The following is a 25,326-nucleotide window of genomic DNA, read 5'->3' as shown; positions in this document are numbered from 1 at the left end:
TCAAGTGGACATAGAAAACTTAAAGAAACCAATAACCAACAATACAATATAAGAAGTAATGAAAACCTTCCAACAAAGAAAATCCTAGGACCAGATGAATTCTCAGCTGAATTCTACCAGACCTTTAAAGAACTAATGCCGATGCTCCTCAAATTGCTCTATGAAACAGAAAGGGAAGAAAAACTTCCAAATTCATTCTATGTAGCAAGTATCTCCCTCATGGCAAACCATATTTTTTTATTAAATTATTTATTTATTCTAATTTGTTATACATGATGGCAGAATGCAATTCATTTCATATTACACATATAGAGCACAACTTTTCAAGTCACTGATTGTACAAAGTATTTTCACACCATTCGTGTCTTCCTACATGTACTTAGGGTAATGATGTCTGACTCATTCCACCATCATTCCTACCCGCTTGTCCCCTCCTTTCCCCTCCCTCCACTTTGCCCTATTTAAAGTGCCTCCATTACTCCCATGCTCTCCACCCATCACCATTATAAGTCAGCATACTCATATAAAAGAAAACATTCAGTCTTGGTTTTGGGGGATTGGTTTGCTTCTCTTAGCATTATATTCTCCAACTTCATCTATCTAACTGCAAATACCATGATTTTATTCTCCTTTAATGCTGAGTAATGTTCCATTGTGTATATATACCAGAGTTTCCCTATCCATTCATCTACTAAAGGGCATCTAGGTTGGTTCCATAATGTACCTATTGTGAATTGTGCTGCTATAAACATTGATATGGCTGTGTCCCTGTAGTATGCTGTTTTTAAGTCCTTTGGGTATAGACCGAGAAGTGGGATAGCTGGGTCAAATGGTTATTTCATTGCATGTTTTCCAAGGAATTCTCTATACTGCTTTCCAGATCAGCTGCACCAATTTGCAATCCCATCAGCAATGTATGAGTATGCCTTTTGCCCTACATCCTCACCAACACTTATTGTTGTTTGTATTCTTGATAGCTGCCGTTCTGACTGAAGTGAGATGAAAGCTTAGAGTAGTTTTGATTTGCCTTTCTCTAATTGCAACATATGTTTAACATTTTTTCATATATTTGTTGATTGATTGTATATCCTTTTCTGAGAAGTGTCTGTTCAGTTCCTTGGCCCATTTATTTATTGGTGTTTTGTTTGTTTGTTTGTTTGTTTTTTAGTGTTAAAGAAAACCATACAAATTTTTTTTAAGGACAAAAATCAGATAGTTACTTCAAAAGATACAGAGAAAGACTTATTTCTACAAAATTAAATATCCATTCTTGAAAAAAAAAGCAATACAAAATCTAAGGATAGAGGGAACTTACCTCAAAAGCATAAAGGCTATAAACAATAAACCCAAAGACAACATCATAGTGAATGGGGGAAAACAGAAAGCATTTTTTAAAAAATCCAGAACAAGACAAGGATGTTCATTTTCACCACTCCTGGTCAATATGGTACAAGAAATTCTAGCCAGAGCAAGGTAAGAGAAGGAAGTAAATGGGATACAAGTAGGAAAGGAAGAAGTAAAATTATCAATGTTTTAGGTGATGTGGTCCTATATTTAGAAGATCCAAAAAGCTCCACCAAAAGACTGTGAGAGATAATAAACAAATTCAGCAAAGTAGCAGGTTATAAAACCAACATATAAAAATCAGTAACTTCCCTATATACCAATGATGAATCTGCTGAGAAAGAATTCAGGAAAATTCCTTTTAAATTAAAAAAAATCCTAGGGATAAATGTAAACAAGGAGGCAAAAGACTTCTACAATCAAAACTATAGAACATTGAAGAAATAAATTGAGAAGACACAAGAAGATAGAAAGACATCCCACATTCATGAATAGGCAGAACCAATATTATTGAAATGACTATACTACCAAAAGCAATATATAAATTCAATGTAATCCCTTTCAAAATACCAATGGTATTATTCATAGAACAAGAAAAAACAAGTCTTAAAATTCACTTGGAAGCCTAAAAGACCCAAAATAGCGAAATAAATTCTAAGCCAAAAAAGCAAGGCTGGAGGCATCACAATACCTAACTCAAAATATACCATCAAACTATATTAACAAAAGTGCATGGTACAGGCATAAACGATAATACAGAATAGAAAACACAGAGACAAACCCACACCTCTACAGTCATCTGATTGTTGACAAAGTTGCCAAAAAACTCACTGGAGAAAAGACAGCCTTTTTAACAAATGGTGCTAGGGAAACTGGTTCTCCACATGTAGAAGAATGAAACTAGACTCTTTTCTCTCACTCTGCACAAAAATCAACTCAAAATGAATCAAAGATCTTGGAATTAGATTAGAAATATGCAATTTCTAGAAGAAAACATAAGGTCAATACTCCAACACAGTTGTTGCACAGGCACTGACTTTCTCAATAAGATTCCTACAGTTCAGGAAATAATGCCAAGAGTTAATAAATGAGATTTCATCAAATGAAAAGCATCTACACATCAAGGCAAACAAGAATGTGAAGAGAGAATCTACAGAGTGGGAGAAAATTAGCTATTCTTCTGACAGAGGATTAATGTCTAGAATATATAAAGAACTCAAAAAACACCAAAAAAATCCCACCCAATTAATAAATGAGCAAAGAAACTAAACAAAACTTCTCAAAAGAAGAAATACAACTGGCCAACAAATAAGTGAAAAAATGTCCAACATCATTTACATCATTAGCAATTATGGAAATGTAAATCAAAACTACATTGAGATTCCATTCCACTCCAGTTAGAATGATAGCTAAAAAGAACACAAACAATAATAAATCCTGGAGAGGATGTGGAGAAAAAGAAACACTTTTACACTGTTTGTGGGATTGTAAATTAATACAACCACTATGGAAATAAGTATGGAATTTCCTCAAAAGTCTAGGAATGGAATCACCATATGACCCAGCTATTCAACTCCTCTGTATTTATTTTAAAGAATGAAAGTCAGCATACTATAGTAATACATGCATACCATGTTTATAACAGCACAATTTACAAAAGCCAAACTGTGGAACTAGCCTAGGTGTCTATCAATGGATAAATGGATCAAGAAAATTTGATATATATATACATACATATACATTCAATGGAGTTTTATTCAACTATAAAGAAAAATGAAATTATGTCATTTGCAGAAAAATGAATGAAACTCAAGAACATTATGTTAAGTGAAATAAGTCAAACTCAGAAAGTCTAAGGATATATTTTTTTCCACATGTGGAAGTTAGAGGAAAAAACAAAAACAAGGTAAAGAGGGATCAGTAGAGTGGAGGAAAATTAAATGGAGATTAGTAGACTAAAGGAAAAGGAGGAAGGAGATTAAGGAGAGGGAAAAAATTGGGGAATAATATTGGCTAAATTATATTGCTATGTCATGTCCATGTATGAATATGTAACAATGATTCCTACCATTATATACAAATATAATATACCAACAAAAATATGTATAAGAGATAAGCCTAATATAGAATAATTCATAATACTTAAAACTAAAAATTTAAAGTAATTTTATCAAAAGGTGGGAAAGGAATAGAGAAAATGAAAAAAAAGTTTTATTTTAAAGAGAGTGAGATTTTAGATATAGATTAAATATCAATTTTGAGAGAAAATGTAAGTTAAAGTATGTTTATTGAGAAATTAATAATTACTACTGGAATAGGAGTCATCACATCTAGAACTAATATTATCAACAAAAGAAAAGAATAATGACCCAAAATAACACCTTTTATTTTGCTCCTCCTCGTCTCTCCTGGAAGTAAAATCTAGACTTCTTAATTGGCATTCAACCTGCTTTATCTTTCTCATCTTATTTCTTCCTCAGCCTCCTATTCTATGCACCCTCAATTTTAGTCAGAGTGAGTGGCCTTGTGATGCCTAGTTGTAACCACTAATTGGATAATTTCTGTTTGCCAGAAATTCAGGCAGCACACAATACTGGCTAGAGAAGAAGTGGAATATTGGCAGAACTGGCCAAAGTACATCTGCACTATTAGTAAATCAGCAGTACATCTTTATATTATCCTTATGTTTTTCAACTGTCCTACAGATGGTTTGGGAAGTTGAATTTAATAATGTATATGAAAACCCTCTGAAAATTGAGGTGCCATAAATATGTCATATTAATATCAATTATTCTCATTCATTCTATAGTTCTATATTTAAATACTCAGAGTCTCTAAATTATGATCATAAATTGGTATCTGTAGTTCTTATCCTATAGGTAATTGGAAGCTTTGAAGAACTTGATCAAAGTGAATTTTTTTACTCAGGATCGAAGAAAAGCCAGCATATGAGCAATTACAGAGGCTATCCAAGCATATTTACTTTCCCTCCCCTTTCTTTCTTTGCACTCTATCCCACTCTACCCTTTGCAGAGAGTTCAGATATAGGAACTTTGGAAGGGTCCTATTAACTAGGACTGTTTCCTATGGGAGAATCTCTTTCTTATTATAGCAAATTCATTTTATAATTTTAAGAACATTTTGATACCTACATTTTTAAGAAAATGGAATTCTTACTCGTACTATTTAGAATATGCATGGGAGCAGGTTGTGGAGAATGAATTTTCCTGGTCTTAGGAACTGTTGTTAGTAATGCACTCCCCAATCACCTGCATCAGTGGAGGGAATCCAAGATGGAGATAATCCCAACAGCAGATCATGCAAAGCCACTCTGCTCTTTAGTTTGGGAGTACATTCAATTACTTTCTTTTCTTGCAACTAGGTCTTTCTAATTGTGTATTCCCTAGGTTAATATTCAGAGTAATTTGCTATCCCTGACCATACACTAATTTAAAAGGAGAGATATGACCCACGGGGGCTGATTGGCAGTGGTACATCAGCCTGGGATTAGCCACTTGCCACAGTAACTACAAATGGGTAACTCAAAATCCGATAACTGAGAATTTTTAAATACATATTTTATGTTAGGGGCCAACTATAAAATTTCTGTGGGTTTTATGAGTGTGTGTTTGTGTGTGTGTGTGTGTGTGTGTGTTTGTGTGTGTATGAGAGAGACAGAGAGAGAAAGAGACAGAGAGACAGAGAGAGACAGAAAGAGAGAGAGACAGAGACAGAGACAAAGGGAAGATTTTATGATAATGTATGGTAATTATTTAGCACTAAAAGGGAATTACTAAGGTCTTCCTTTTAGGAATTAAAGTAACTATCTTTAGTGCCTTTGTAACTTTGAAAATGTGAGGGTTTTTTGTTTTTAATGGAAAAAAGTTAATCATAATGTTTAAGCATGGTAAATGATTTTAACATTGCATACCAGATATAGAAATGTAGTCTCATCAAGAATTATAATATTTAACTGATCAATTTTAAGAAAAAATACATTATTAAACATAAAACTAAAGTATTATCAGAGCTTTAAACATTAGCACTGGCAATAAAAGAGTAAATACAAACATAGGTAATTATATTTCAGGCTTCACCAAGCACTGGTTTGAGGTACTGAGGACATCTATTAAGATAGGTATGATTTTCATGAAAGAATGTAATATATTTATATATTTTCCATAACATCTATAAAACAAATAGTGTAGGAGTAGTAATCAAATGTAATGTATATACAATAATATTTCCTTGATAGGAATAGGTGAGTAGTTTATTTTTAGGTAAATCTGTCCCAAGTTACAAGGACAAAGAGAAGATAGTTATTGATGTTTGGTAATAACAATCAATAAATTGAATAATACTAGCTTGTCAAAACCTTGTATTGGAGATGACTTTCATTTGACTCATCTGTCATTTTTTTTTTCTTGCTCACACCTGCTTCTTGGAAAGCATATCTGGAACGAACTAGAAGGGACCCTGGAACAAAGCCTCTTGCCTATCTGACAATGTGAGCTGATGGGACCAATGCTGAATCTCATCAAAACTGAGTCCATCACAGTCTCTCTCCTGGTTTTAGATGTGCAAACTGGGATAGCATTTGTAATCAGAGATGGTAAAACTTATATTGAGTAATTTTCTAAAAACAAAAGAATGAAGCAGGGCAGCAGAGACAAGACTACAGAGGCGGAGGGACATGGAGGAAAAAGAAAGTAGCAAAAGAGAGAATTTGCTGACAACTTTCTGGTTTTGTAAAATTCTGCTGTACTTGCTAAAATTGGACACCTTGAAATGCTTTTGTATTCTTACAATAAACTTCTCTTTAATTAGCCTAGCTTAAGTGGATTTTTTTCTCGTAACCATGCATACATAACTGTTCAACTGCTATGTTAATTTTCAAGAATTCTAAAGATGGCAACAACTTACATTTTCCTGCCAGAATTTCAGAAAGAGGCAAGCAAATTTGACATGAGAAATGTCATTGTCTCGCTTTTGGATTTAATCTCAAATCAGTTTAGAAAAGCACTGGGTGAGCATTATTTTTACAGAGCCCATACTTAACTTATTCTACTCAAAAGTATGACCACAGAAATGGTCGAAATTTTTAAAATTATTTTCTTTTAAATAGTGGTAATTTTATCACAAAACAACTAGCAAATGGAAGTCTTTTGATGCATTGTGATTTGAATTGACTTCACAGAAGGGACAAAAAGGATAGAAAGAATATACATGTAGTCCACAACATGAAAGGAAAATCAGCACATTTTTGAGTCAAGGATCTAGTTTATTTCTATGATTACATATTGGCTTATAAAAACCCCAGCTTAACAAAGTGTTTATTGATCTATGTATATGTCACAATAAGAGGCATAAACCTTCCTTTTGACCTGTTAAAACAAGGTTTAAAGAAAATGGTGAGTAATTCAAGTCAAGAACACTTAAGCAAATTATTGAATAATGAAAACAATTAGGAGTTGGATATGCAACTAATAAACTGAGGTCAGAACCACTGAGATGAGAATATGAGAGGAGATAAAAAGGCAGATTATTAAAAAACACAAAATGAGAGAGTTACAATGCAAAAGGAATCAGGAGAACATTTTTTCTTATGGTAGCACCAGAAAAGTCCAACTAATATGAAAGATATATTGTGGGACTATAGATGAGTTATGGACAGAAGAAAACCTTGACTAATTGATTTTAACAGAGAGAAAGTCTGTGAAGGTAAGCAGCAAGCTACAGCAGCTTCAGAATAAATGTTGGAACTGGATACAGGCAGACCAATGAAGAGTGGAGTTATCAGATAAGGAGAGAACAGCTGAGCTATTGGCAATAATGGGGAGTAGGCAGAATGGATTCAGGTCTGAAAAATCTTAAAGTCAGTGTGAATCTTTTTGGAATAATAATTTTCTCCTTTCTCTCTTACCACAATTTTTGTATGAAAAACTGGACATGTTATATTAGATACTAGAAATTGGAGTAATTATCACATTAATTTGAGAATTTGTGGTAATCTAGTTAGTACTAGTCTATTTAATGTTTAGTATACCTGTAGCTGGAAGAGACTTCAAATTCCTCTGGTGCTTTTGGTTTTGTCTCCCTTCTTGAATTTGGGCTTCCCTACACATTCCTTCTCAAGGAAAATTGCACCTTATAGATCTTTTAACTGTAATCCATTGTTACTAAATTGGATCCCTGCTGTTGTGGTGTGTTCCATAGGTAATGGGGAGCCTTCTACACTCTGCTGATTAAATCTCTGTGTTTTGTAGGGCCTAGGTCTTTTGCATGTGTTTCTACAGTGGTATAGTTTTGTTTTTATTTTCCTCTTGCCCCCTACTGCAACATTCCCAATCTATTTCCTTGAATCCTTGACCCCTATTGACTGTTTTCCCCTTTACATGAGATAAGAATGCTTGAGGATGCTCAAGTGAAAAGAATATCTTTCCTCTAACTGGGATAAAATTCTAGAAAAGTCATTCCCCATGCAATATAGGTTGGTGTTATGGATAATTCTTTGAGAATATTTCATGGTGATTAATCTTCCCATCCTCCTTCCAGAGTCACCAAGAAAACTTTTTGGTTCTTCACTATGAGAATCTGATGGAGTACCTGGATATAGAGTCTATGAAATTATAGGGACTCCCTCAGTTACAATCTATAGAACTAAGACTAGTTCCCAAGAGTAACTCATACTAGTTCACATTCAGCCTCTGACAATTTATTAAAATTACTATTTAAGTGTTTTCTTCTAGTTTATGGCTTGAGTGGCTTCTGTTTCAAATAAGCATATCTCTACTATGCATCAAGAAATATAAAACAACTAGTAATAAATTTAATGAAAGACACACATATCTGCTAGATTAAAAACTATAAAACATTGCTCAAAGAAACTAAAGAACATCTAAATAACTGGAGAGCCCCAGCATGTTCACAGATTGGAAAATTCAATATTATGAAGATATCAGTTATCCCTGTACTAGTTTCTTATGACTGCTATAGCAAATCACCATAGATTTTTGTGGCTTAAAATAACCAGATTTATTATCTTACAACTCTGTAGGTCACAAAGCCTGATGTAGGTCTCATTGGACTAAAATCAAGGTATCAAGACTATTTCTTCTAGAGACTCTGGTGGAGAATCCATTTCCTTACCTTTTCCAGTGTCTGGAAACCACCTAATTTCCTTTGCAAATGTCCCTCCATCTTCAAAGCCAGTAACAGCATGTTGAGTTCTCATATTGCATCATTATGACCTCCTCTTCTACCTCCCTCTTCCACAGTTAAGGACCATTGTGATTACACTGGGCTTTCTCAGATAAGCCAAGATAATATCCCTATTTTAAATTCAACTGAGTGCCAAACTTAATTCCATCTTTGTCACATAACCTAATATATTTGCAAGTTCTAAGAATTAGGACATGTTTGGCAGGTAGTGAGGAGTATAGGAAAAAATATTCTATTATTTTCCTCAAATGATACTTAGATTCAATGCAATTTCAACAAAATACAAGCATTTTGTAGAAATTGGCAAGCTGCTGCTAAAATGTATAAAGAATAGTAAGCAATTTAGAATAACATACTAAACAATTGAAAAAAAAACCAAGTTTGGCAGACTTGCACTACCTGATTGTAAGATTATCTATAAAGCTACAGTGATTAAAACCAGGTAGTATTGGCATCAGAATAGACTAATAGATCAATAGCAAATGGTGCTGAAATATTTAAATATCTATTTGGGGAAAATGAGCCATTATAAATATCTTACAACATTTGCCAAAATTAACTCAAGGTGAATTTCACCTAAAAGCTAAATTGTAAAGTTCCTAGAAGAGAACCTGGGGAAATACAACTGTAACCTTGGGGTAGACCAAAATGTCTTAGAATATGAAAACCACTAACTATAAAAGAACAAATTAATAAACTAGAATAAAATTTTTCAAATTCTGCCTTTAAAATACACTGTTAAGAAATTAAGTTCTGGGCTGGGGTTGTGGCTCAGCGGTAGAGCGCTCACCTAGCACATGAGAGGCCCTGGGTTTGATCCTCAGCACCACATAAAAATAAATAAATAAAGGTATTGTGTCCAACTAAAAATAAATATTAAAAGAAAAGATTTAAGTTTTAGGGCTGAGATGTAGCTCAGTAGTAGAGTACTTGCCTAGAATGCTCAAGGCCATGAACTCAATGCCTATCACCATAAAAAAAAAAAAGTTGTTCTAAACTGTAGACTTGGAGAAAATTTTGCAATACATATATACAACCATCATGGATACACACTGAATTGCCTAGACCCTGCTTCAGACTGAGGGACTTATTCCAACCCTGCTTGGAGAGTTACTGGGCTCAACCCCAGCTCTATCACTATATGAGACCCTAGGTAAGTTGGTTATCCTCTCATCTGTAAAACGGGGATGATGATAATAGCATCCACTTACTGAGGCTGTTTTGAAAATTAAATGACACATGGAAAGCTCTTAAACAGTGTTTGGAGTATAAACACTTGATAACTATTAATACCTTGTAGTTTTCCTTCAGAAAAGCAAAATAGAACCCTTAGGGTAGATCTTCTTGCATGGATTTGCTATTGTGCAAGTTTTAAGATATTCAAGTAAGAAAGGATATCGAGACCTTTGAAAATCTGAATCTGCCTGTGTCTTTCTCTGAAAATGTCATTGGCACTTTTGTGAGGATCCAGCAGTGACGGTTTTTATTCAGGGAAGAGGCAGTTCTGAACTCAGTAAAGCTGTTCACAGGGAATCAAGAGGCTGTGAATTCTAGAGAAGAATTAGTTTTGGTGCCTACCAAAGTCAGTGGTAAAGGATCTAGTGTAGCTAAAAGCTTTGCTTTCCACACTAAGTTGTTCTAAACTGTAGAAAATTTTGCAGTACATATGTACAACCAACATGGATACATATTACATTGCCCATGCAATGAATGCAAATGAGAACATTCTGTTAATTGGCTGTGGCTGCCATTGTGGCTACTTGTTCTCTACAAATTATATAAACTAAAACTAGTAAGGCTACTAATACAACACTGAATAGTATGTTTGCTTTTATTGGTTCATTCTTCATTTGATCAAAGGCTATGAACAGCTTCAGTTCACTTCAGATTTTACCAAATACATCCATGAATTAGACTTAAAAATGACTGCATTACTACAAATTAGATTAATTTAGCCAGTTTATATTTCTGGCAATAGTTTGTCTTTGTTCTGAGATAAACATACTATTTTAAAAATCTGATAGAGCCCTCTTGAAAAAAATTGATGAATTCCCTAAAAGTGTACAGCAACCCAGAGACATTACTTACTGAAATGAATGCTGCTATATAATGTATCTTATTGAATCAAAAGTATTTCCCAGTTGATTATTGGATGCATAAATCCAATAAAAATTATCACCTATCGAACTGAAGACATTAAATTTACAAACCCAAATGGATCACCTGGCAAATCATAAATACTGCCTTGGCATTTACATATTGGCACTGTTGTCTTGAGTTATTGGAAATGATGTTAACTCTTTCTGGTGGCCAGAAGAGTAGGCAGCTGTATTCTCCTAGACACAGTTCATATTATCAGGCTTAGGAAGCCAAACTACCTTGCACTCTGAAAAGGTGCCCTTCCAAGCATTACAGGACAAAAAGTTTCCTTCAGTCTTTCTATCCTATCTTTCCTGGAGCCAGTGACCTCTAGAATGTCAACAAAGCAGCTTTTCTGCTGCATTTAAAACAAACAAATAGCACCAGAAGGTGACTCAAGGTGGTTGAGAGAATAGTAGGTTATTCTCAGTAATCATAAGAATGTGAAGTTGAACCCTCATTAATATGCTGTTTCAGCTTTTCTCCTGGAAGACAGTTGAATTTGGGGTTACCAGGAGAAGTCAGAGGCACCTCAGGATGAAGCAAAGTGGGTTTTGTTGTTGTTTTGTTTTAATTTTCCAGTGGCTTGTCAAGCCCTCTGTTATTTCTCTCCTTTCTGTGCCCCAGTTTTTCTTTGTCATTTATGTACACTTCTATATAATGTAACCAAACATATGTATTTCTAGACACTTCTGCTTTTGAATATGTTATACTATTTTTCCCTTTACTCACACTCATATCAAACAGATCAGGTTTCCTGCTTTTTAATTTGAAAACCAAGGTCACCCATGTACCTACATGCCTGCCTGGTTCTCTATTGGTTGTCTGTCTTAATTCTGCTGTCGATAAGTATGGCAGACAGTTTGCTATATTGGTATTCCTTGCCATAGTCTGTTTGTTAGTTAACATTCATTTGGTTGCAAGTGATAGAAACAGTCTCTTGCCAAGTTAAGTAAAAGGGGTTATTTATTCAAAGGATATGGAGGCAGCTCTCAAAACCTCTGATGAGGGAATAGCCAGGTCTGTTGGCTAAAACCTCAGCAGTAGGAACCTGTGGACCTGCCCCCTAAAGCACTGCCATTGACAGGAGTCAGAACCAGGTACTCCCATCTTTTATATCTTAGTTCAAAATTCTAAATTGGACATTCCAGAGAGAATCCAATTGCTCACTTAGACCAAGTACCTCCTGCTGTCAATCAACTCTCACCACAGTGAAGACCACATGATAAGACACAGCTGTGAGAACCTTTCTTTTGTCTCTCTGGAGCAGTTCCCTTTCAGGCAAAGCAACATGGTCAAAAACTGAAAGGTGACACCAAGGCATTCAAAGTTCAAGAATCTCTCTTTTGTCTATTTGCTTTGAATAGGACCTTCTATGTGAAGCATTTCTTTAATGGTTTGCATTTATACTTCCAACAATGACTAAGATTAGCATCTCTTCAGTCCCAGGCAAAGGCATGTTCTTAAATCCAAGTGTTTCCATGGCTTTCAAAATTTCATTTGGTTCACCTTGACATGCTAGAAAAAGTGCAAAGTTAATGAATTATAATATACCTTCCAAGCATGACCAGCCAAGTTTTGAAAAACAAAATATCTATGGCCAAGTAAAATATATCCACTTCCCAAAATAATTTAGGATGGAAGAAAGAAGGGCTCTTTTAAAATGCCAACTGGTTAGTTTATGGCTTCTATCAGTGCTGCAAGAGATGGAAAAGGAACATGTCAAAAAGTAAAATGGCTGATTCACTATCTACAAAAGATTAACAGCTTTGCAGGGCCTGAAAAAGCATAGAGGTGGAACAAAGTAAAATGTTCCCCTTGACCCCCACTGATGAAAAGGGATTTCTCTTGTAGGGGTAAAATGTCATTTATCATGATTGAATCTTGTCCATCTGGGAGGTATTTGGGGATCCAGATTGCTTATGGTTCATTTTCACAAACTGAAAGAAACAAATTCTTCTGGGGTTAAGTAGTAACCAAATTTCTATATCCTGTCCAAGTTAAGAGATATCATCATCAGTCACCTTCAAGGATTTGTTCAAGATTCCATTTGAAGTAGGAAATTTCAAACTAACCAGAAAGAAACTATACTTTGGTGAAAGCAAGCATCAGTAGAGTTGGTATGACCCAACTAGGAAACAAGATTTGGCCAGGATTAGAGCCAGTTTCAGAGCTAGAGTTACCTTTTCCTAACATCAAATTGGCTTATCCTCTTCCTGAACACTAAGAGTCAAGTTCCTGGCTGGTAATCTTAGCTCCTCCTGGCCAGGGACAAAAGGCTGAAGACAGACACTTTGAGCAAAAGCTATATCAACCTCATCACCAAGCTAAGTCCAATGGAAAGGGCAAGGAGCTTTACACGGGATAGTTGCTTCTATGTATCTAGAATCCAAGGCCATTGACTACAATAATCTGAGGAGGTCCCCTTAAGGACATAGCTAAATTCTAAGACAAATTGAAATGAATATTAATAAGCCAAAGTCTTTCTAGAGCAATAAAAATTAGGGGCTAGGTATATAGCTCACTTGGTAGAGTACTTGCCTCACATGCACAAGGCCCTGGGTTCAATCCCCAGCATAAGGAGGGGGGGGGTGGGGGGGAAAGAGGCTTAGACTAAAGCAATAAAAATTAAATCACATTCTTCACTACTATGAGAGTAAGTAAGAGTCTAAACTAGTTTCTAAGCAAATAAGACTCTATTGTCCAATGTTAAATCCATCTTTCCTGTTTACCCCTGACCCTGAATGCAAGTTCATGGAACGAATAGCCACTTTCCTGTCTAAACTATCTCCTTCAGCCTCCAAGGGTTACTTTATATTAAGTTTGAATCAGGTTAGTGCTTCTAAAACATACCAAGCACAATGTCTCCTTTTAGAGCAAGTATTTTATAATACTTCATTACTATTTTGAGTTAAAGTCACAGATGGTATATATACCTTCACACATAATGTTTTAAAATTCATTATGGTACCCTAACTGTATTTTATGAACTTAGAAAGCAAGAAATAAAAAAGAAATTTAAAAGAAAATAATAGCATATTTTAATATGTGGACACTCAGACATGACTTAATTAGAAGACAGAATGAAGTCAATCATATACTTATATGTAGAATTACTAGATTAAAACAGCTGAAAATGCTGTTAGTCAGCTTTTCATTGCTGTGACCAAAATACCTGACAAAGACAACTTAGAGGAGAAGAAACATTTTTGAGGGCTCACAGTTTCAGAGGTCTTAGTTTATGGTTGGCAAACTCCATTGCTCTCCACCTGAATGAGGCAGAAGATTATAGTGGAAGGGTATGGCACAGAGGAAAACTGCTCACCTCATGGCAGCCAAGAAGCAGAGGGAGAGAGAGCAAGCCTCAGGAGCCAGGGACAAATAAAATCCCTGAAGGCATACACCCAGTATCCTTCTTCCTCCAGCCATGTCCCACCTGCCTACAGATATTACCCAATAATACATTCAAATCATTAATCCACTAAATGGATTAATCCACTGACTAGAACACAGCTCTCACAATCTAATTATTTTACCTCTGAATGTTCCTGCTTAGCAACAGGAGTGGTTCTGGGGGCATCGTATATCCAAACCAAAACAAATGCCAACCGATGTAGATGCAATGTTGGCAACTCAAGTGTCCCAGAAAGTATTGGTGTCAGTGATACAATTTTCTGATGTGTCTTATAACTCCTGGTTAAGTTTATAACAAAGCAAAATATAATCTTCTCTCTACTTATATGATAGTTATATTCACTGAAAATTTAGCATAGATCTAAACTGTACCCCAAACAATTTGTGTTTATGTAAAACTACAGTTAGGCTCTAGCCCAGATAATTGTAAACAGGTTTCCTTTTTTTTTTTTAACCTGCATTGATGTCTTCTGGAACATTTAAATGTATGAAGACCATCCATCAATTATTCATTGTTCAAGACTATATCCTATGCTTTACAGAATTGTAGAATCCTTAACATTTACCAAATAAATGACAAATGGCCCCTCAACTATTGTGATAATAAGATTCTCCCCCACATTTCCAAATGGACTGTAGGGGAAATAATCCCTGAGAGATACTTTTTAGGATTTATTGCAAAGACATATCACTGAAAACATAAAGATCATTGAATTAACCCTTTTTGCAATATGCAACACCATAATGTTGAAAAAGCAAGGTCATATACCAACACATAGTCCAAACTTACTGGATTTTAATCAAAAGCTAAGAACAGGAAGGGTTCACCTATTTTAGGTTGCCTCATCTACCTAAGAGATCACTAACATGATATAGGATACTAATCTGTTCTATGCTTCTGTCCAAGAATACTTTGCCTCTGCAGAATAAATGGTAATTTAATAATTGGTGAGTATAACTGAAATATTAAACCCTTTCCTACTGTCTTGTGTTTCTTCACAGGAATTGATACAAGACCGTGGACTGGTGAACTACTTCCAGAGAGCAATGGAGAGCAGTGTATTGGAAGAGTCACTGCCAGGGAGTAGAACCAGGCTCTGATCAAGCACATTTTCAGCTTCCAAACAAGGGAGAATTGGCAATATGCCCCTCTAGATTGCAGATTGCTATAAGCCCCAATTCCTCCCCTTAATAAATGAGGATGTTTGCTTGGCCTATCCTTTCCCATATCACATGATTCAGGGTATGTTAAAGTGGGGATTAAAATAATTCATCTTTTCCTTTATAGGTCTCCAGAGCAAGAAAACTTGCTTTTGAAGAGTGATACCTGAGGAGCATCATCAGCTTTGGATTTGAGTTAGACAACAAAAGCCTGGAAAAGAGAGAGAGAAAGAGAAAGAGAGAAAGAGAGAGGCATAGAGAGAAGGAGAAGAAGATGATGATTAAGAAGAAGAAAAAGAAGAAGAAGAGGAGGAGGAGGAGGAGGAGGAAAGAAAAGAAAAATAAAACAAAAAATGGCCACAATTGCTTTGAATTTCTGCTACTTGCCACTTGGTTCTGTGACCTTGTCTTGGCAATAGGATATGAGCAAACAAGATGCAAAGAGAAGCTTGAAAAGTGCTTGCACATTGGGTTTGAAATCACTGCTTGGAAAATATGAAAGCAAGTGTGAACTAGCCTCCTAACAGCCAAGAAGGTATGGAAAATGGCCATACCATCCAGCCCTCCCTAAGCTGTTTGTAACCACTTGGGCAAGCCTGGGTCAAATCAGCAGCACTGTCCATCTGAGACCAGCCCAAATGATCAAGTTACAGAATCATAAACTCATTACTGGTTGCTGTTTTAAGCACTAAATCTGGGGGTTGGTTTGTTACAGTAACTCTATAGAATCTAGAGATGAGAACCTCAACACCATGAACAGTCAGGGGGAAGTTCTCATGAGGACTACACATGACGTCATCTTCACACTCTCTGGAGACATCAAAGGTACCAGGTTATCAGAACCGGCCACTGGTTACTGACTTTCTTTATACATCAAACTTTCACACACAGAGTTTCTAATATTGCTAAGTTATCAGATTCTGAAACTACCTGAGAAAAAAGAACTTCATGGTCTATTACACCTACATGACATTTTTAGGCAGTTTCTCTAACTTAAATTTACCTTTCTTTGGCTTATGAAATCTTATATTATGGATCAGTTGAGCTCTGTAAAAGCTTTGGGATTTTATCAAATTACATGTTTTTAGTTGACCCCTCTACATTTCTCCCCATTATCCTGGCCTACTGCAAGGCACATGTGATTAAATATCATTAGACAACCAGAACTAAAGAAGCCTCATAAATAGACATGCCAACCTTTGACCAAATACAGTTCACAGGCACTTTTAGAAAAGAAAGGCTGGAATTTTCCTTTGGCATTTGTGTTTCTGAATTAAATGGGGACTATGTGGTGTGAAAGGGCACTGAAGTAGGAGTTAAAAAGTCTGGCTTCCTGACTAGACCCTTTCTTCTATTTGCAAGGAGATCTCAGAGTTATTTAACCTCACTAAGCCTAGGTTTTTTCATCTGCTAATGGGAATGACAAAATCTGCCCTGCTTACCCTCATAGGACAGGTATGAGGAATAAACATGCTTTTGAAGGAATTCTGAAAACACTAAGATGCTCTACATATGCCAGCCATATCAGGCATTGTCTGGCCCAGAAGCCTTGCTTTAAATGTCTTCTCTAATGACAGCATTTTGCTACACACAGTACTACAGTCATGAAATAGCAAGTACAAGTTACCACAAAAAAAGAGGTAAACAGCACTGATGCAAAGCTCCCCAAGTCTTGATGCTTTGGTGTGTTACGTCCACTAGTTATATCAGGACTGAAGGCACCAGGTCTACACGTTAGGCTGCACCTCTACCAAAGTGCTTCTGTGCTTCTTTTATACAGGTCCCTAACATTTGTGTGGCCCCAAGGCAAGAGGACAAGCAGAGTTCCACATATTCTATGTCTAAATATTTAAAAGTATCAGGAAGGTAATAAATGTTAGATGAAATATTATATCCTCATTTCTTGACAAATACACAATCACACTGACCTTGAAAACTAGTTTGAAATTTAGGATTCCTGAGACTTCTCAGAGTCTCTGCCACCTCTCCCCTTGGATTTTTTGGCCCTTTCTCTCTATCCCACACTATAAAGACTCTCAAGATTACATGTATAGATACCTCTGTTGCCAAGTCCAAGTTCCATACACAATTTCCACAAATGCCTGCCTTTTTGTCACCAGTTAGGCTGAAGAGTGCCCTGGTGGCACATGGTCCACATTCTGACACCAGGCAAAGCTAGCACAGCCCTGGAAGTGGGATCAGGGCTGTTAGAGCAGAGACTTCCAGCATCCTGGACACTGGAGTATGGTATGGTAGGGGAAGCAAGGACTCTAGTGGCCATGTCTTTCAGACTCCTCAGCTCTTACCACAGAATCTCAAAGACTCCAGATCTCAGACTCACTTCCCACCTCCCCTCAACTTCAAAAGTAAGACATGACCCCAAAAGACAGTGTATTGTCAATAACATAGAGATTATGTTAAAAGATATTTTTAAATGAGCATGGTATGAGTATCATCCAACCATTGTACCAGTAAAAATATGCATAGATTATGAGCAATTATTGAGACCACAGTTCCACCAGAACTGACATTGCCATATATCTGATATTTATCCATAGCTTCCCTCCCCTTCTTGCTACATTGGCAAAGGTCCACACCAGGGGTGTTTTCTCACAGTCAACTTACTAAGACTAGAACTCTTCCCTGACCCCAGTGGAGCAGACCCTGCAAACATCCAAGTTCTTCCTAGCTCTTTTTCTCGGTATTCTCACTTGATAAAGTTATTCACATGCATAGCATAAGTACCTGTCCATGATAAAACTATTGCCTGCATCCTTTGCTACTCCCCACCCTCTAGCAGGGATCATGGTGCTATTATGGAATTGTTCTGCCCTGGGTATTGGACAGCTGTCAAGCCCAAAAGACTGAGATGAACAAGTAAAAACATAGAACAATAGGAAGCAATGGCTTTTGTTCAAGCAAGGTTCTGTTCTTCTGGCCTTTGCCTACCTGTCCCCAGCCTTTATTTTCCCTGGCTTCAGCTCCTGTGACCAGGTGCCTCTCTACATTCCATCCTTCTATCTTGGAATTCCTGTCTAGCATCCCCTGCTCCACTCTCTTTCTACCACTGGACATCTCATTTGGTTTCTCTTTCCCTGCTTTTAGCAGAAGCTAAAAGTGCCTGGCTTCCTTTTGCCCTGAGCTCTAGCACTCTCTCTTACTCACCAATTGGAGCATCTGGCTAGTCTTCTCTTGTCTCTAACTCATTTGGTCTTCCTAGGGCAAATAGGCCCTTCTGTCCTAGGCAGTGTTGTGTGGAGCACCCAGACTGTGGGTCGAAACACAAACAGAAGCTCAAATACCATGTGTCTAAATATTTTATACACAAAGCCAACCTATTGTTAAGTAAAAGGTCCTATTCTTCCACTTTGACAAGTACACCTTCATGGTATCCTTGAAGTTAAGGTTACAATTATAATTTATATTCCAGAATGTGGAGACAGTGGAACCCGTCCCGGTCTTTGTTCCCCACCTGCTCCAAGACCCCCTTTCATTCAGACTCAGTTTTGCCCCCCATGGAGAGGGGCCTTACAAGGGCAGGTGTGAACATCCCAGCCTTCTTACCCAATTCCACACACACTCCCTGAAATAGCTGACTTTTGCCCACTGTGTACTCAGAGTGACCAGCCCTGAAAGCAGGCTTGAGACTGTCCAGACGGGGTATTCTAGGGTTCTAGGCATCTGGATTGAGGTCTGAAAACAGGGTGTGGACTTTGGGAAGGGGACTCTCCACCCAGCCTGTGGACGTTTTGCCTGTAGGGACGAGAGTGGCTAGGGAATAGTAGGAATGAGGCCCTCCAAAGCTTAATACCAAAGCAGGAGCTCCTCTTCCCCAGGTTTAAGAACTTTTCTGAGAGGAAGAGAGGGAATAAGTTTGGTTTTAAATGTGTTAAATTTGAGGAGCTGGTGAGACATCCACATGGAGATGTCCTGCAGGCCCTTAGAAATGTGAATGTAAAGTCTAATTAAAGAACCATTCACAGTAGAAACCTGAACATCACTGAGCTAAAGAAATGCAATTAAATTAAATATTCTATAATTGCTGATGCTTTGGAGAACATTGTTAAAGATGGAAAGACTTCATAGTGCCCCTGACATCACTGTGCCTAACAGTGCAAATGCCATTGCTTCTCCTCCTATTCTTGGGAATGCTGTTTTAGTAAGAAAGGTGGCTTTTGAAGATTATTAAGGACATTTGAAGATATGTAAGACAGAGTTTGTACATAAAATAGCTCACAGTTGACTGTAAGTACCAAAAAATATCAATAGGTTATATGGTAAGAGTCTGGGCTGCAATCTTGTTTCCACAGTCTTTAGTTATCCAGGTTCCTTCTATTTGAATATTATATTCTATCTACGTTGAATAAAATTTCCATCTCACAATTCAATGGAGTTGTCCAAGTTCCAGTCATCTCTTCCACATTCCAACTATCCAGGGAAAAAAGAGTAAAATATGTAACTCTTCCTGTAAGAACATTTCTCAGAAGTTTTACACTAGTAGTTCCACTTTTATCTCATTTTCCAGAAATTAGACACATGGCAACATTAAACTGGAAGATGTGAGAAGTACAGATTTATTCCAGTTAACCATAATTAATATTCTTATTAATAAATATCTAGAAAGTGGAAACAGAGGAACAGCTATCTGATTCTGTCATAGGTTGGAAGAGAAGAGATGACAGAAAGAGTTTCCTTTGCACCATCTCTCTTGGTTCTGAGACACTGAAATGTCCTCAACAATATACCCACCTTTAGGTCTTGGTTCTTCTAGTGCTATTTAGAAGGATGTGGCAGAAGCCTCCTGGGCACATTAACTCCATTTCTTTTTGCATAAAACCTAGAGCAGCAGACCACTGTCTGGATACTGTGTGAGAGTCACGTCTTAATTTGTCCTTGCACAGCTCATCAAAGGCTATTTCTCTCTTTGAATAAGCTGTAGCTATATCCATTATTATGCCCGGAAAGGCTGTGAAGTTTCCACGGATCAGCAGTTTTGGTAGTTGACTCTGCTTGATCAGATGTAGAGCAAATCATAAACTATTCAACATGTAAACATTGGAGGATGTGCTCTGCATGGATAACTTGCATAAAGTTCAGCTTGGCTAAATGGGTCCTGGGAGGACTTTAACCCAGCTCAGCTGGGTGGAGGGAAATTGTCCATCATATCAGCCCAATGTGGCAAAGTTGAGGAGGAAGATGTTGAAATGGGAAGAAAAGCAGGAAAACAAGGATCAAGGAGTCTATTTCCCACAGACAAGTTTTCTCTACGAGATTCTGTCCTCTTCCTTTATGGTTAGCCCCTCAAGTCCAAGGACTTTGTGAGAGACCACTGAGGAAAAATAGTCCAAATACTGTCATATCGCAATCCAAAGAAAAGATGGAATCAAAAATCCCTTGGAGAGAAAGCAAAGCCACCACTCAGGCTAAACCCTGGCATAACTTGCCTGACCTAGTTAACCATTTTCCAGAATAACTTTCCAGTTGATCTGTCCTTTCAATAAGTTACCACTCAGTCATAGGAAGCCAGAATACCATTCTGGCAAATAAGTGGGATTTGGAGATCTAGGTAGATAAAAGGTTAAAATTCGAGATCTGCTGTTTACTAGTTATATAGTCTTAAACATATTAACTCTCCGAGCTTCAATTTGTTGACCTACAAAATTAAAATGGTCAAGAAACCTCTTTCACAGGATACCGTGAGGCTTAAGTAAGATATGCAGAAAATCCTAAATCAAGTCTGGTCCATTCAAAACATAAACTATGGGGCTGAGGTTGTGGCTCATTGGTAGAGTGCTTGCCTAGCATATGTGAGGCACTGAGTTCTATTCTCAGCACTGCATATAAATGAATAAAATAAAGGTTCATTGACAACTAAAAAATATTTTAAAAAATAAACTATAATTTCCTTCCATCTTCTCTGCCAGCAACACAGAATCACATGTGGCACTTGCCTTTAAACCATGTTGTATCTTATAATCCTTGCTCACTTCTAGTTCCCAGCAAAGAATCTCCTTTCTGCTGCTACTCCTGAGTCTCTGGTTGAAACTAACCTTATTCAACTCTTTTCTCACCAGTTACAGAATGTCCTTTCCTATCAGCTGCCTGACACTAATCAAGAGATACCTGTGGAGGAAGGCTTGAAGTTTCTCCTACCACAAAAAACTACTTGTTGGCTAAGTGATACCTCAGCCCAAATGACCTGGGCCTGGCCAGTCTGGGGTATCAGTCAGTACATGGTTGTGGAAACATGCCCTGTGGTATCTGAATGTCTACTGACCCTGAGGTTCCTCTGGAACACTCCACTAAAATCTAAGTGATTAAATAAATCAAAATGACTAAAATCTTCTCTTGGAGCCGAGCTAAAGTGGGGACTGAATTACCAAGATCCAAATCTTCCTACTTGGTTGTTGCTTTTGTTTGAAGTTCAGGCCCCTTGCACATTTCTCATTGGCCTTTTGGCCAATAACATCAGGAGGGAGAGCAATCTGGCTACAGTGAGTTCAGTCACACTATAAGCCTTAGAGTGGCAGAAATTAAAGAACTGTCTTGAGATCCTGACTTGCTTCCTCAATAAGATCAACTTGGTGAGAGTTGCACCTGCCTATCCTAAAGGCCACCTCTGCTTGAGCTTCATTCCAGTTATTTATGTGGTCTCCTTCACTATCCCCTCTCTCGTCTTTATTATCATTGCTTCCCTCTGAACTGGAACATTCCCAACACCATATGAATGTACTTTATTCTTCCATTTAATAAACAAATAGAACCCAAATATTCTGTCTTGACCTCACATTCTCTCCCACCCCTATTTCATTTCTAAAAACCTCTTTAAACAGAGCATCAGTCCACTCTGCCCCCACTTCTTCATTCCTTTTCACTCTACCACACAATCCACTCTGGCCTCCATTGTTTCGTCTCTGCTGAAACTGTTCTTGTCATGACCTCCAACAATCTTCACACTGACAATGCAGGGAATGTGTTCTAAGTTTAGCTCTCGTGGACTTAACACAGGCTGACAATGAATTTGTCCACCCTGTCCTTCTTTCAACCTGTTCCTTTCCTAGACTTCATGACACGACTGTCACCTAGTTTTCTTTCCTACTCACTATCCACCCTCTCTCAGGCTTCATTGCCAGATCACCCTCTTCTTTCTAACCCCCAAGTGTTGGAGTTTCTCACTGCTTAGCCCCCAACTTTATTTTTTTATTTTTCATACCCTTTCAGGGATCAGATATGCTCCATCTATTACCATAGGTTTGGATATCTTTAAATTCCATTTCTAAACTGATTATTCCTTAATTAGTAAATATTCCTTAACCTTCTCTTCTGAGATCCAGATCAACTGACTGCTAGAATTTTCCATTGTCTCACAGACATTTTTAAATGGCCAAAATTGATCTTTTTATCCCTGCAACCCCTGTTCGTCAGTCTTTCTCAACCAGAAAAAGGGCATCACAATTCTGCCCAGTTATTTGCTCAAGCCAGCGATCACTGATGAACTTGAGCTCCACAAGGGAAGGAATCCTCATCTATATTCGCTGTTGTTATACGACAAACAACTAGAACAGTGACTGTCTTAGAGTCGGCACTCAGTGTTTATTGGTTGAATAAATAATTTCCTTACTTTTTTCTCATGCTCCATATCCAATTCATCAGCAAGTCTGATTAATTATACTTACAAACTATACCCCCACTGCCCACACATCTTCATCTCCATGCTGTCTTCTGATCATAACTCACCTGGATGTCTAAAATAGCCTTTCTTTTTGTCTTATTTGCTTCCACTTTTGGTCCTTGCCAATCTGTTCTCTTTACAGCATCAGATGATGTCATTCATCTGTTTTAAATCCTTCAGACTTCTCTCCAGGTTTGAAAGGATATCTGAACCCCATTCTTTGGCCTAAAATCCTTGAATAGTCATTATCTAATTCTTAAACTTCATCTCATGACCCTTTCCAACTTTCTCATTGTATTTTAGCCATTAATCTTTCATGAATTCCTGGAAATTTTTAGTCTTTTTCCACCTTGGGGGGCCTTTGTACTAGTTGCTTTTTCTACCTGGAGGGTTGTTCTCTTGCTCACTGTATGGAGAGTTCTTTCTCAGCATTAGGCTTCAATTTAACTGTCGCTTTTTCAAGGGTCTTCATTGACTACCCTACATAAAATATCCCACCTTGGTATTTTCTATTATAGCCCCCATTATTAACACTGAATAGAATCTATATTTTGGCCATTTACACGTTTAAATGTTTGTTATCTTTCCCATGTACTCCCCCCACACTAAAGTAAACTCCATAAAGTCAGAGACCATGACTGTCTTATTCACCACTAGATCCCACTGGGTCTGGTACAAAGTATTTGCTTTTATATTGATTGAACAATGAATGAAAGACTGGAATGTACTTCACCAGGAAAGTGACATGCCTTGTTGAGATGACTGGTCCTATCTTTACCATCACTTGAGTGTTAAATAACTCAAGATATCAGCAGAGACACAGAATCTTCAAGATTTATATATCATTGAAAATATCTCCCTTTTCTGCAAAAGTACAATGCCTTCCATTGTGAATTAATGGTGTCTTAAGTTCTCAAGAGTGTTCCTAGTTCTAATTTGGTCATTCTGTAAGCTTTCAGTCTCATTCATGAAGCTGTTCCCAGCTTTCTGCTCCAACAATACCCAGATGAGTTAAATTAAAAAAGAAAACCTGACCAAGCATTTGAGAATAGACTAGACTTCTTGAAGTGTTGAAACATTGGTAGGAATGGAGAAGAGGCAGTCAGGGGACATAGTGTTTGCATCCTAATACAAGGAAACCAGCAACTTTAAATTTCAAAATTAAGCATTTCTGTCCTTAAAAGTCCTTTAGTAACCACCACTACCCTGCCATTTGTCATTTTTCACTGGTGACATTTCTCAACCCCTCTTTTCCTTTCTATTTACTCTTCATCTCATTGGACAGCAGTTTAAAGCCCTATTCTTCAAACCAGAGATTTAAGGGAAGAGACAGAATGGGAGGAGAAAAGGATCATTCACCTTTCAAATAAACAGAGGGCAAGCAACTACTAGAGAAACAGCCCTGCTCCATATAGAGTGGCTTTAGGCTGATGTGGGTTTTAAAGAATTCTTTCTACAACGCTACTTTATCTACGCATTCTGTGTCCCCGATTAAGGGACATGTACTTATTGTCATCATAGCAATAATTTTGGTTATTTTCCAAAGAATTTCTATATAAAAGCCAAATTCTGGTGGCCCTAATTCTCATTTAGTCATGATGTTAGAGTTTGAACAAAGAGTCTCTTGATTGAGCCTGCCAGCCTCCCCAGCCTCACCCCTTCTTGATCTAGGTAGACCAAGTAATAAGCTTGGTAGGCTGAGCTTAAAAAAAAGGCAATTACACATTACAGTTAAGATCAGAGCCAAGGAAGAGTAAACATTCTTATTTGAATGTAAAGTATGTAATATTGGTGGGCATGGACTGACTTGAATTCCAAAGGACAGCTTTGAGCACATAGAAAACCTCATACATCTCAGAAACAATAAAGACAATAATAAAAGGACTATGCTCCTCAAGTGAAAGAGATTAAAACCATATTCTCTAGATGAAAACATTTGGAAAGGCCATGTTTAGATTACCCAAGGAACATGATAGCTGATTCTCCAGAGCTCAGAGCAAAGACTTCAAGTTTTTCTTTTGCTCTAAGTTGACATATTCTAGACCATTCAGGCCCAAAACCACTTGGTCTGTGAATACTGAAGGTTTTCTATTTTAGAGAGAGCTTGGACCCATTGCTGGCTTGCTTAAATGATAAGGAAAGAGGCCATAAATGAAATGATGTATTTATTTTTCTGTGGGTTACTGAGTGAGATATGTGCCAAGTATTCCAGAAAGTTAAGACTGTCCCATCATCTGTGGCAAGATGGGGAAGAGAGAGACTGTGCTGTTCCTGTAGCTTTCCTTTTCCCAGATAGGATCATTCTTTACTCCAGGGTATTGTCTCGCCTGAGAAGTCTCATTCGGAAGCCAAGTCTGAAAAATATAAGGAAAGAG

The 25,326-nt window shown here is 37.2% G+C and overlaps 1 long non-coding RNA gene across 1 annotated transcript in view; it reads right to left on the bottom strand.

The window, feature by feature from the left end:
• LOC120892789 (uncharacterized) overlaps positions 1-20,643 on the bottom strand; it is a 227,707-nt gene extending 207,064 nt beyond the window's left edge. Inside the window, exon 1 of the long non-coding RNA XR_005737561.2 lies at positions 20,029-20,643. This is a non-coding gene — a long non-coding RNA (uncharacterized LOC120892789). The remainder of the gene's footprint in view (positions 1-20,028) is intronic.
• Positions 20,644-25,326: the final 4,683 nt, after the last annotated feature.

Source organism: Ictidomys tridecemlineatus, chromosome 7 (genome assembly GCF_052094955.1).
Source record: "Ictidomys tridecemlineatus isolate mIctTri1 chromosome 7, mIctTri1.hap1, whole genome shotgun sequence".
In the NCBI taxonomy this organism is placed as follows: Eukaryota; Metazoa; Chordata; class Mammalia; order Rodentia; family Sciuridae; genus Ictidomys; species Ictidomys tridecemlineatus.
The sequence above is the reverse complement of the archived record's forward strand: the minus strand, read 5'-3'. Positions and strand labels throughout refer to the sequence as shown.